We start from the raw sequence: 10,785 nt of genomic DNA on the forward strand, positions 1-10,785 counted from the left end.
TCATGCATCCCCCACCGGAGGCATGATCTGAACTATCCCTTGCCTGAACTAGAAGTATGTTAGGGCAACGCCTGCTTTAGGGGAAAATGACATGCTCAGAAGATAAGCAGATCAACAAATCGGTGACAAACAAAATGTCTTGTTGTCTGAAAGCTTATAAAAATTATGGCATAACTAAAAGGGTTTGCTGCTAGTTTGCCAAGTATTAAGCAGAAATGTCCAATAGCCACCAGGCAGAATCATTGGCAAGGATGCAGCAGAAGATGGAAATAGATGGATGTATTTGCAAGACTGTTGTCTGCCTTCTCAGATATACCAGACTCAAAATACAACTAGATTAAACTAATTCTACTTTATTGTAACACTACATTAATAGAATCTTGCAAATCAAGAGAAGAGAAGAGAAGAGAAGAGAAGAGAAGAGAAGAGAAGAGAAGAGAAGAGAAGAGAAGAGAAGAGAAGAGAAGAGAAGAGGTTTATTTGACCAAGTGTGATTAGACACACAAGGAATTTATCTCTGGTGCAGAAGCTCTCCGTATACTTGCAAAGCAACAGGGTAATAATAATCATAAGGGTGAAGGTTCATTCTCTGAGCTTGTGGGTTGGTTTCCGAACATTATGTTACCATGCTAGGTAACATCTTCAGTGGAATTTAGGGGATGTCAGTGTTCTTCTGTTTATAAGGGCTTCAGGTGTGGGTGCGTCAATTGAGGGTCTGTGATGGGTCTTGTGATGGGTCAAGTGTGAGTCATCAGTGAGAGGCTTGTGATGGGTCTTTTGATGGGGAGGTCACATCAGATGAGGGTCATTGGGAGGAGAACAGCTGGTGGGGGAGGCTTGTGTGGATTGGTTGAGGGTCAGTTGCTTCTCTCTGGTTGGCTTTGTGGTTGATTTGGATTCTGAGGGGTTCGTAGGCTGGTTGTAGGTTATTGTGTCTGTTGATGGAATTGCTTATGGATTGCCAGGCGGGTGCTAGCATGGCCAATGATATTTGTGTTGTTCCAATTGAACTGGTGTTGTTTGGTGTTGGTGTGGGAAGAGATTAAGGATTGGGGATTGTGGCATTTGACTGCCAGCCAGTGTTTGTGGATCCTGATTTTTAACTCACGTGATGCTTGTCCCACGTAAAATTGGTTGCAGTCGTTACAGTTGAATTTGTATGCTGCATTGTTTCTATCATCCTTCTGTATCTTGTCTTTGGTTCTGGATAATTCCTGGCAAAGTTTGGCTGTGGGTTTGTGGGCTATTGCTATTCCTAGGGATTAGAGAATTCTGGCTGTCATTTCCAACACCCTTTTTGTGTATGGTAGGGTTAGTTTTTGGGTGGTGGTCAGCTGCATGGTGTGTTGTGGTTTGGGTGCTGTGTGTCAGAATATGAACTTTTTTGGATAGAAAGAGGTCAAGCACCCATTTCTCTTCTGCTTTTCTTAGTGTTGTGATGCTACAGTGTGTCCTGGCCCTTCTGAAGAGCTGCTTTTGTGTGCAATGGGGTGGTTGCTTGTGAAGCTGAGGATCTGGTCCATGCACGTGGGTTTGTGGTAGACATGAATTTCAGTTCTCCACTGTCTAGTCTCCTTATGTCAAGGTCAAGGAATGGGAGTCTGTTGTCTGTTTCCTCTTCACGTGTAAATTTGATCCCAAGGAATATGTTATTGAGTAGGTGGTATGTGTTTTTTTTTCAATTTGGGAATGTTTGATGATGATGAAGGTGTCTGTAGCATGTTCAGAATTTTGGCTGGGTGGTAGGTAGAGCTATGGATTTGAGTCATTGCAGAAGAACACTGATGTCCCCTAAACCAGGGGTAGGCAACCTCAGCTCTTTTAGGACTCATGGACTTCAACTCCCAGAATTCCTGAGTCAGCATAGTCCATGAGTCCTAAAAGAGCCGAGGTTGCCTACCCCAGCTAAACTCTGCTGAAGATGTTGCCTGGCCTGGTAACAAAATGTTCAGAAACCAATCCACAAGTTGAGAGAATATTCACCCTCATCCTACACCCAAGATACAGATATTTGCCACTATTGCAATCATAGTCATACCAATAGAAGTGGGTAGTAAAGAAGATAAGAAAGATAACAATAATGCTACAGCCATACGACATAGGTAAATGTACATAGACATTAGATGTATAAATCTCCCACTGTTTCCTTTACAACCTGAGAAGTTAGGGGAAGGTCCCTTAAGAGCTTTTCTCCACCAGTTATGCAGCTATGAGCTATGCTCTCTTGTTATCTGGCCATTCTGTATGCAATATCTTTTCCCTCCATCTCCCAGGGCCATTCCCACATACATACATAATGATCAGCCAGATACTTCTGGGAAGCCCACCAGTAGAATCTGAGGACAGATTCCCCTAAAATTGGAACTGATAAATATCCTGTCTCTGCTACGGCAGGTGGTATTAGAATGTGTGCATTAAGCTATACCAAGCTTGGGCTAGTTTGAATCAACAAGCCTGCATCAATTTCCCATGTTCTTTTCATGGGATCCTAAAAATCCCTCCCACTAGCACAGGTAATCCTTGACTTACAACCGTTCATTTAGTGACTGTTCAAAGTTACAACGGCGCTGGGAAATGTGACTCATGACTGCTTTTCACACCGACAACCGTTTCAGCATCCCCAGAGTCATGTGATCAAAATTCAGATGCTTAGCAACTGGCATGTATTTACGATGGTTGCCCTATCCCGGGGTCATGTGATCGCTACCTGTAACCTTCCTAACTGGTTTCTAACAAGCAAAATCAATGGGGGAAGCCGGATTCGCTTAACAACTGCATGATTCGCTCAGCAGCTGCAGTGATTCACTTAACAACCGTGGCAAAAAAGGTCATAAAATGGGTCACAACTCACTCTACAACTGTCTTGCTTAGCAATGGAAATTTTGGGCTCAATTGTGGTTGTAAGTCGAGGACTATCTGTCTTGCCCAAAATGAGTGGTTTCATTTCATTTCCCGTTTTGAAGTGGGAAATATAAGGCACCAGGGCAAGCCACAGTACAGGTCGTGAAGACTTAGCTTTTCTGCAGAGCTTTTATTCTGTAACAACTGTCACTTGGACCACAGAGATGATGGTTTTATTAATATGCATCTGTTTTATGAATCTGTCTTACAGATATTGTGATGTCGATGCTCTAAGCCACTGGGAGCTGTTTCAGAGCACATCAGTATCACAAACCAAAGAGAAAGAGAGAAGCCTAAATTCAGCATTAAGAGGAATAATCCCAAATCTCACTGGGGGTGGAAAATATAAGGACATCCAAAAAGAAAAGCCCACTCAATGCATGAGTTGACCTCAGCCAGCAACCTTTTACTGGTCATCACAGTCTTCTACCCACAACCTTCGCAAAGGTTGTCCAGCTGGTACTAAGCCATAATGTGCTCTGTTTGAATCATACAATCTAGAATTACAGAATTATGGAGTTAGAAAGGATTGTAAGGATACATAGTCCAGCCCACTGCAATGTAGGTGTAGGAAAACCAATCAAGCTATTCTGAGGTGGTCACTGTTTAGCCAGGACCGCAGCTGAGGTCTCTGAAGTTATGGGTGGTGGTGTGGATAACAAAAAAAAAATCCCCAATGCAAGTAAAAAGAGAAGGCAGAGTTTCATAGTCACAGAACACAGCACTGATGTTACCTACTAAGCTGGATTTACTTAACCACCATGTGATTCACTTAACAACTGCAATGATTCCCTTAACAACGTGGCAGAAAAGATTGTACACTTGGACGCAACTCACTTAACAGCTGCCTTGCTTAGCAAAGGAAATTCTGGTCCCAACTGTGGTTGTAAGTTGACAGGTAGTCCTTGACTTATGACCACAATTGAGCCCCACATTTTTGTGGCTAAATGAGACATTTGCTCAGTGAGTTTTGCCCCATTTATGACCTTTCTTGCCATAGTTGTTAAGTGAATCACTGCAGTTGTTAAGTTACTAACACGGTTCTTAAGTGAATCTGCTTCCTCATTGACTTTGCTTATCAGAAAGTTGCAACAAGTGATTACATGGCCCCAGGATGCTGCAACGGTCATAAACATGAGTCAGTTGCCATATTTATGACCGTTGCAGCATCCCGGGGCCATGTAATCACTTTCTGTGACTGTCTAGCAAGCAATGTTTTGATCATGTGACCGTGGGGATGCTGCAATGGTCATATCTTTTTTCAGTGCCATTGTAGCTTTGAATGGTCACTAAACAGACTGTTGTAAGTCACGGACTACCTGTATTTGAATTTGTGGTTCATGTGAACCCAACCAATGAATTTTATAACAGAATGTGGACTTTGAAGACAAGTCTCCCCACTTCCAGATGGGCACATCACACCATTTTTAACATGTGTATTCTACATTATTTATTTATTAAAGAGATTTATATGGCAATCCAACTCACTCACAAGGACTCCAGACAACTTATAAAGATAAATCCTCTAATGCAAAAGCCAATACACTTCTACCTCTCTAGGGACAACATTCAGACAAACCATTTGCTGGGCTCTGTGTCAACCTGGGATTCCCAGGCCCCCTGGCCAAACCAGGTCTTTGGGGCCTTTCAAAAGATTATCAAGGTGGGTCTTATCTCCATGGGGATGATGTTCCACAGAAAGGGAGCCACCATGGAGAAGACCTTCTTGGTCCCACTACATGGACCTCCTTAACAGGGTAAGAGAGGAAGATCCATAACATACCTGCCTCCTTGATCTAGTGCAGGGGTCCTCAACCTTGGCAACTTTAAGACTTGGGGACTTCAACTCCCAGAATTCCTCAGCCAGCAAAGCTGACTGAGGAATTCTGGGAGGTGAGTCCACAAGTCTTAAAGTTGCCAAGGTTGAGAACTCCTGATCTAGTGGATCAGTTGGTAACTGGGAAAAGAGTCTTTCAGATAACCAAGCCATGTAGGGTTTTAAAAGAGATGACCAGCACCTAATTGCTGGATACATCCACCACCACCCCAAAATAAATAAATAAACCAGGCAACCAATTCAGCTCTTGCAAGACAGGTGACATTAGATTCACATGCATGAATCTAAGCTTGCACAAAACCATGCTAGGTGCAGGAATTCATGGCAGCTTGCATAGAAATTTATTCTCCAATTTTTCCCCACAACAGTCCTGTGAAGTTGACTGAGAAACTGATTGATATCAGAATAATGGAGTTGGAAGGGACCTTGGAGGTCTTCTCGTCCAAACCCCTGCTCAAGCAGGAGACCCTGTACCATTTCAGACAAATGACTGGCCAATCTCTTCTTGAAAACCTCCAGTGATGGTGCACCCACAACTCCTGGAGGCAAGTCTTTCCACTGACTGATTGTTCTAACTGTGAAGAAATTTCTCCTTATTTCTAGGTTGGTTCTCTGATCAATGAGTTTTTCATGGCTAAAAGTGGATTTGAACCTTTATCTCTTGAGACCTAATCCAATGGATTACACCACTGGTCGGTTTTAACTTTACCCCAGATTGTCAAGTGTATGTGGATTTTACTGAATCTTTCTAGATATTAAACAAAAATGGTCCCAAGTATAATGGTAAGGCATGCAACTTAATGAAAATATCTGGTTCCCAAACTGTTTATTTGGGAGTTAAGCAGAGTGGAAGAGACTATACCCCAAACTTAGGATGATGGACTGCAGGAAGGACGGCTCTGATAATGTGCAACACAGATTTCGAGTACTTGCTCAAGGAAAAAAATAAATGTTCCATCAAAATTAAAGCATTAAGATAACAGCTCAGGATCTCCCATTTCTCCACAAAATCACCTTGCATGGTGAGGCTTTTTAGAATACTTTATGTCTAGCTCTGGGTACGAATTATGGCAGATTGCAATTCCTTTCCCCTCCCCATCCATTTGCTGCTTCTCCAAATCCCGAAATGAATGGGTGTTAGGTACTGTGCATGTTGGCATCCAACCATCTTATGACACATCCTATCCATAAAATAAACATCTGCCAACACATCCCTGCAGAAGTTCAAAGATCAGAAAGCCAGGGCACAGATATTAGAACCATGTTCTGCATTTACCATGCGTGCTAGTCCCCAAATTACACACATCTATCCTAATAAGGATGTCAGTTCCTAACCTAGGAAAGGTCACTTCTTGAGACCTTGCAAAGGAACAACAGATGGCTCAGCGCAACGACAGCTTGCCTCTGGGATCTGATGCTCACCATCTACGCATACCACAACATTTACCCAAGGATAATTCAAGTTTAACTTCCCTTAAGGAAGAGATGTAGATCCATCCACACATCTAGTGGTGGGGAGGAATGAACAGCAGAAGTCACATCTCCATAGAAGATTGAAACCTCACTAAGGCCAGTGTAGAGAAATTAGCCTGAGAAACACCTAAGGTTTCTGGAGAGCTGTTGCTACTGGCAGAGCATGGTCACTTCAGTGCACCCATCTGTCTGGTCCTGGATAAGACGCCTTCCCGGATTCCATATTACACCACCTATTGCTTGTTTTTCTCCAGCTCTCCTCTTCCTCCCCCCCCTCACTTGTCCATTCTTCTCTGGAAGGACATCAGCCATGACATCACAGCCTTGAATCTGGAGGGCTTCCAGGATGCACTTGGTGCTTTGCCTGGTAATCCAATCCTAAGGGTGAAACCAAGATGAACCCAGAGTGTAACTGAAGGGTAGGGAAGCTTCTGACGTTCCTACATTCCTATTTTTTTTAAAAAAATAGAACTGGAACAACCATCTCTTTGCATAATGTTCTACTTCAAATGTTAGCCCAGCAAACCAGGGTGGACAGAAATTGGGGTGGATTATCAAGTGCTTAGCAATAAAAGCCACAATAAAGATTAATCCACCCCAAAGACATACCCATCTCTGAAAGATAAAAGATGGCAGGTGGTGGGGGGAGGAGAACAACCAGGAGCTGTATGTATGAAAGCAGTTGGAATGGGTTCCACTTCAATACTGGATCTGTTTGTTAAGTCTCTTAATGATCAAAGATGTGCAACATCCTCATAGTTTTTACTGGTCTCTGGATGGAGAGATCTCAAGGTTGCAGCAAGCCCCCCCCCCCAAAAAAGGCAGAACCTTTATGCCTGAAACCACCACCCCCTCCCTGCTTGTGTACAAATACTACAGAGTAAATGCATATAATCCACATGTACGCAAAAATCCCACAGCAAACAGCTATTAAATAAAAAAGAAATGCAAGAAAAATAAGAAAAGCAAGCAACACAGGGCCAGTGTGCAGACCTGACTTTAAGTGTACCCTATTTTCCTACTCACCTCTATGCTAGTCACACTTCTCTTTCCTCCTGCCCTTGGTAAAGAGACCATCCTACCAGATGCTTAGCAACTTTGTAGTTATTTTTGGAAAACAACCACCTATTTGGGTACACTGTCAAGCCCGGCTTCATTGAAGCAAATAAACTGCCTTCCTCCAGCAACCTTTCAGGTCTCCATCAGTTGGAGAAGAGGGAAAATGTTATGTATCTGTTATGTGTAGCTGTGGGAGGAAGCAAGAAACCTTTTTTTTTTTCCTCAAGACCTTCTCCATCCCTTTCCATTTTTGCCACCTGCCTAGGGCATGCTTGCTCAAGTGTTAACAATTATGCATGCACACACACACACACACACACACACACACACACCTTGAGAAGGATGGAGAGAAGCACAACACAGGAATGAGCAGGGGGAAGAGGAGAAGATTCGGAATAAATCTACCTTCCCCAGCTGGAGATTTTCTCTGATGCTAACAACACCCATTACCCCAGTTGAGAATGATGGGCTCTGCAGTCCAAAATGCGAGAGGAACACCAGGCTGGGGGACCTTTGATGGCATGAGATCTAGAAGAAAGATTTGCCTCTTTTTTATATTTAAAAGCCAAGCGTGTCCAAGAGAGGGTGGCAAGCTCAGATCCCTTGTAAATATTTGTTTCCCCTCCTTTTGTGACTCCTATAGCAAATTCTCACGACCAAAAGATTATGGTTACCCCAAAACCTCTTCAGCCAAGTCTTCCACCGGTAACTGCTTCGACCGGGGGGGGGGGGGTTGGGGGGCCGTTCCCGAGGCTGAATGCCACAGCCCGCTTAGAAACGGTGCCGCTTCAGACTGGCACCACACAATTCCCCCCCACCCATACACACACACACACACACACACACACACACACGAACATTAAGAGGTGAAAACTTGAGCACAGACCTCCCCGACTGGTTGGCGCTCGGTCAACTCCAGCAGCCCACCTTTCCCTCTAAACGGCGGCTTCGGGCACCAACAGGTCTCCGGTCGGCCGAGGTGAACCTTCCTCCCGCGCCAGGTGTCCGGTTCCGGCGTCCGCAAGAGAACCGAACCAGCCCGGACGGCTGCCTTGCCCTAAAGTCAGGGCCAACCTGCCGCCTTCCTCCTCCTCCTCCTCCCTCCCTCCTCCTCCTCTCCCCAAGAGCGGGGGCATCTCCCGGCGCCGCGCCTCCTTTTGGGCACGTCGGAGAGGCCCCGCGCCCCCTCCCTCACCTCCCTCCTCCCTCCCCCCCCGCGGCTTTTGGCGGGCCGTTCCTCGCGGGAAAAGGTCTCTCGCCAGCGGGGCGAAGGCGGCGGACCGGCTGGGCTCACCTTCCAGGCAGGCGGCTCTGCTGCTCCTACAGGTCTGCCTCCCCGGACGCCGCCGCTCCTCAAGCGGCAGATCTTCGCGCCTTCCTCCTCCTCCTCCTCCTCCTCCTCGCCGCCGCCGGGGCTGCCGAGGCCGTTAGGGGGCAGCGGCCGGCCGGATCCTGCCTCCTCCCCTTCCCCGACCTCTCACCCGAAGCAGAGACAGAGGAGCCCCCGCCGGCTTCCAAGGGGGTCCCGCAAACCTCCGCATAAAGCCCCTTCGGGGAAGCCTGCGAGCGTGCGCCCGGCCGGCCGGCTGGCTGGCTGGCTGGCTGGGTGGGTGGGTGGGTGGGTGAAGGCGGGATGGAGGGTGACGGCGGGGCCGTTGGCTTCAGGTGCGCCCGGCTGCCCCCCGAGCACCCGGCTGGTCCCGGACTTGCGTGGAGCTGGGCGGCGAATCCGCGCAGCAGGTGGCCATGGCCGAGGACCCCGCCCGCCTCCTCTCGTCACGGTGTCACGGTCTGTGTGTGTGTGTGTGTGTGTGTGTGTGTGTGTGGAGAGAGAGAGAGAGAGAGAGAGGGGGGGGGAGAGAGAGAGAGAGGGAGAGAGAGAGAGAGAGGCAGGCAGAGCGGGGGAAGATCGCAGTAATTTGGGTGGGGGCGCTTCGCCTTGGTCCGGCAGCGACTCAGTCACGGAGCCGGCCGGCCGGCCGGCCGAGCGCCCTTGGCAGCCGAAAAAGATGGGGCCGGTGGGAGACAAATCCAGCCTTGATTCGGCAAGCCCTCCAACTCCTCCCGATTCGTCTCGCCCACGTCAAAACTCTGCACGCGAGCAGGAGGAGGAGGATCAGGAGGAGGAGGAGGCAGATCCTCGTGTTTCCCGGACGTTGGGGTCCCGGTTAACCCTTTCCGCGCCTGCTGCCATCCGCCACCTACTTTGCTTCGTAGAAGCGCTTCAGATCTTGCCTTCAGCATCTTCTGTTCCGGGGGAATGTAGGAATGGTGTAATGGAAGAGAGGAAACCATCAAGGTGGTGGTGGTGGTGATGATAACAATAGCACTTAGACTTATATGCCACTTCACAGTGCTTTACAGCGCTCTCTAAGTGGTTTACAGGGTCAGCGTATTGCCCCCAACAATTTGGGTCCTCATTTTACAGACCTCAGAAGGGTGGAAGTCTGAGTCAACCTTGAGCCTGCCAGGATCGAACTCCTGGCAGTGGGCAGAGTTAGCATGCAACACAATCATGATGATGATGACAAGATTTGTATTTCTATCAACCCTCTTATTTCTATCAATCTTATATCCTGTCATTTGGTTTCAAAGACCTAAAAATCAATGCCACCATCAGTCACCATCATTTGGACATTCAGAATTCTTTGAATCCTATTTTTCCCTTAGTGGGGCTTCTAACTCCTTAGCACAATAATATAAATATTATATTAATGTTCGAGATCCACCTCTGTAACACAACCGTAACTCTAAGACCTAGTTCTTTAGTGTAATAAGCAGAATAACAGCATGATGTCTTTTAATCCCATTTATCTTGGTTGGCTTTCCAAAATCTGTATCAGAGTAATACGGATTATATTGAAATAATAGTACTTTGGGTGACAACTTCAAGACAAATGGGTTTGTTATGGTGTGAACTTCCTTGGGCTGGAGCCCACTTCATCAAATATATGGAGTATGATCCTTGGTTGCCAATGAGATGGATAGTACACAAATGGGTTGAGCAGGAAGGAAGGAAGGCTAAAGTCAAATGGGAGTGCAATGCACACATTTTTTCCCAATGACATTTCAATTAAAACCTAAATGCAGTGAAAACAGCTGGTGAACAGGGATCAATCAGTTCTGCTGTAGGTTTTAATGTCAACTTAGTTAACACGTTGTCCTTAATTCTCTTTTTTGCGACCCTGTAGTCCCTATTCAGGGTAGAATCAGGATGTCTAGAAGGAGCTGAGCATTTACTGGCCAGATGCCCTTCCTGATGGCAATATGGAGTTCACAGAAGGTTTTTTTTTTTCCGTTGCACCCTAGAGGGGAAACATCTGCTCCTACCTAGGATTGAACTCTCAACCTTCTGAGTGGGAGGCAAGCATCTTCACCACCGCTCAACCTGTTGTCCTTATTTGAGGTTAAAATAGAAAGGATAACCAGGTTCAGACTTGGTCAGTTCTATGACTTTTATGAAGAACCAGAGGTGGAATCTAGTCTAGAAAATTAAAAAAAAATGGAAGAAGGAA

At 46.3% G+C, this 10,785-nt stretch overlaps 1 protein-coding gene across 1 annotated transcript in view; it reads right to left on the reverse strand.

Annotated features, from left to right (window-relative positions):
* Window positions 1-8,726, reverse strand: part of CALN1 (calneuron 1) — a 172,407-nt gene extending 163,681 nt beyond the window's left edge. Inside the window, exon 1 of the mRNA XM_083379880.1 lies at window positions 8,565-8,726. The gene's annotated coding sequence lies outside the window, so the exon portion shown is untranslated. The remainder of the gene's footprint in view (window positions 1-8,564) is intronic.
* Window positions 8,727-10,785: the final 2,059 nt, after the last annotated feature.

Source organism: Vipera ursinii (assembly GCF_947247035.1).
Source record: "Vipera ursinii genome assembly, chromosome: 1".
Taxonomy (NCBI): Eukaryota; Metazoa; Chordata; class Lepidosauria; order Squamata; family Viperidae; genus Vipera; species Vipera ursinii.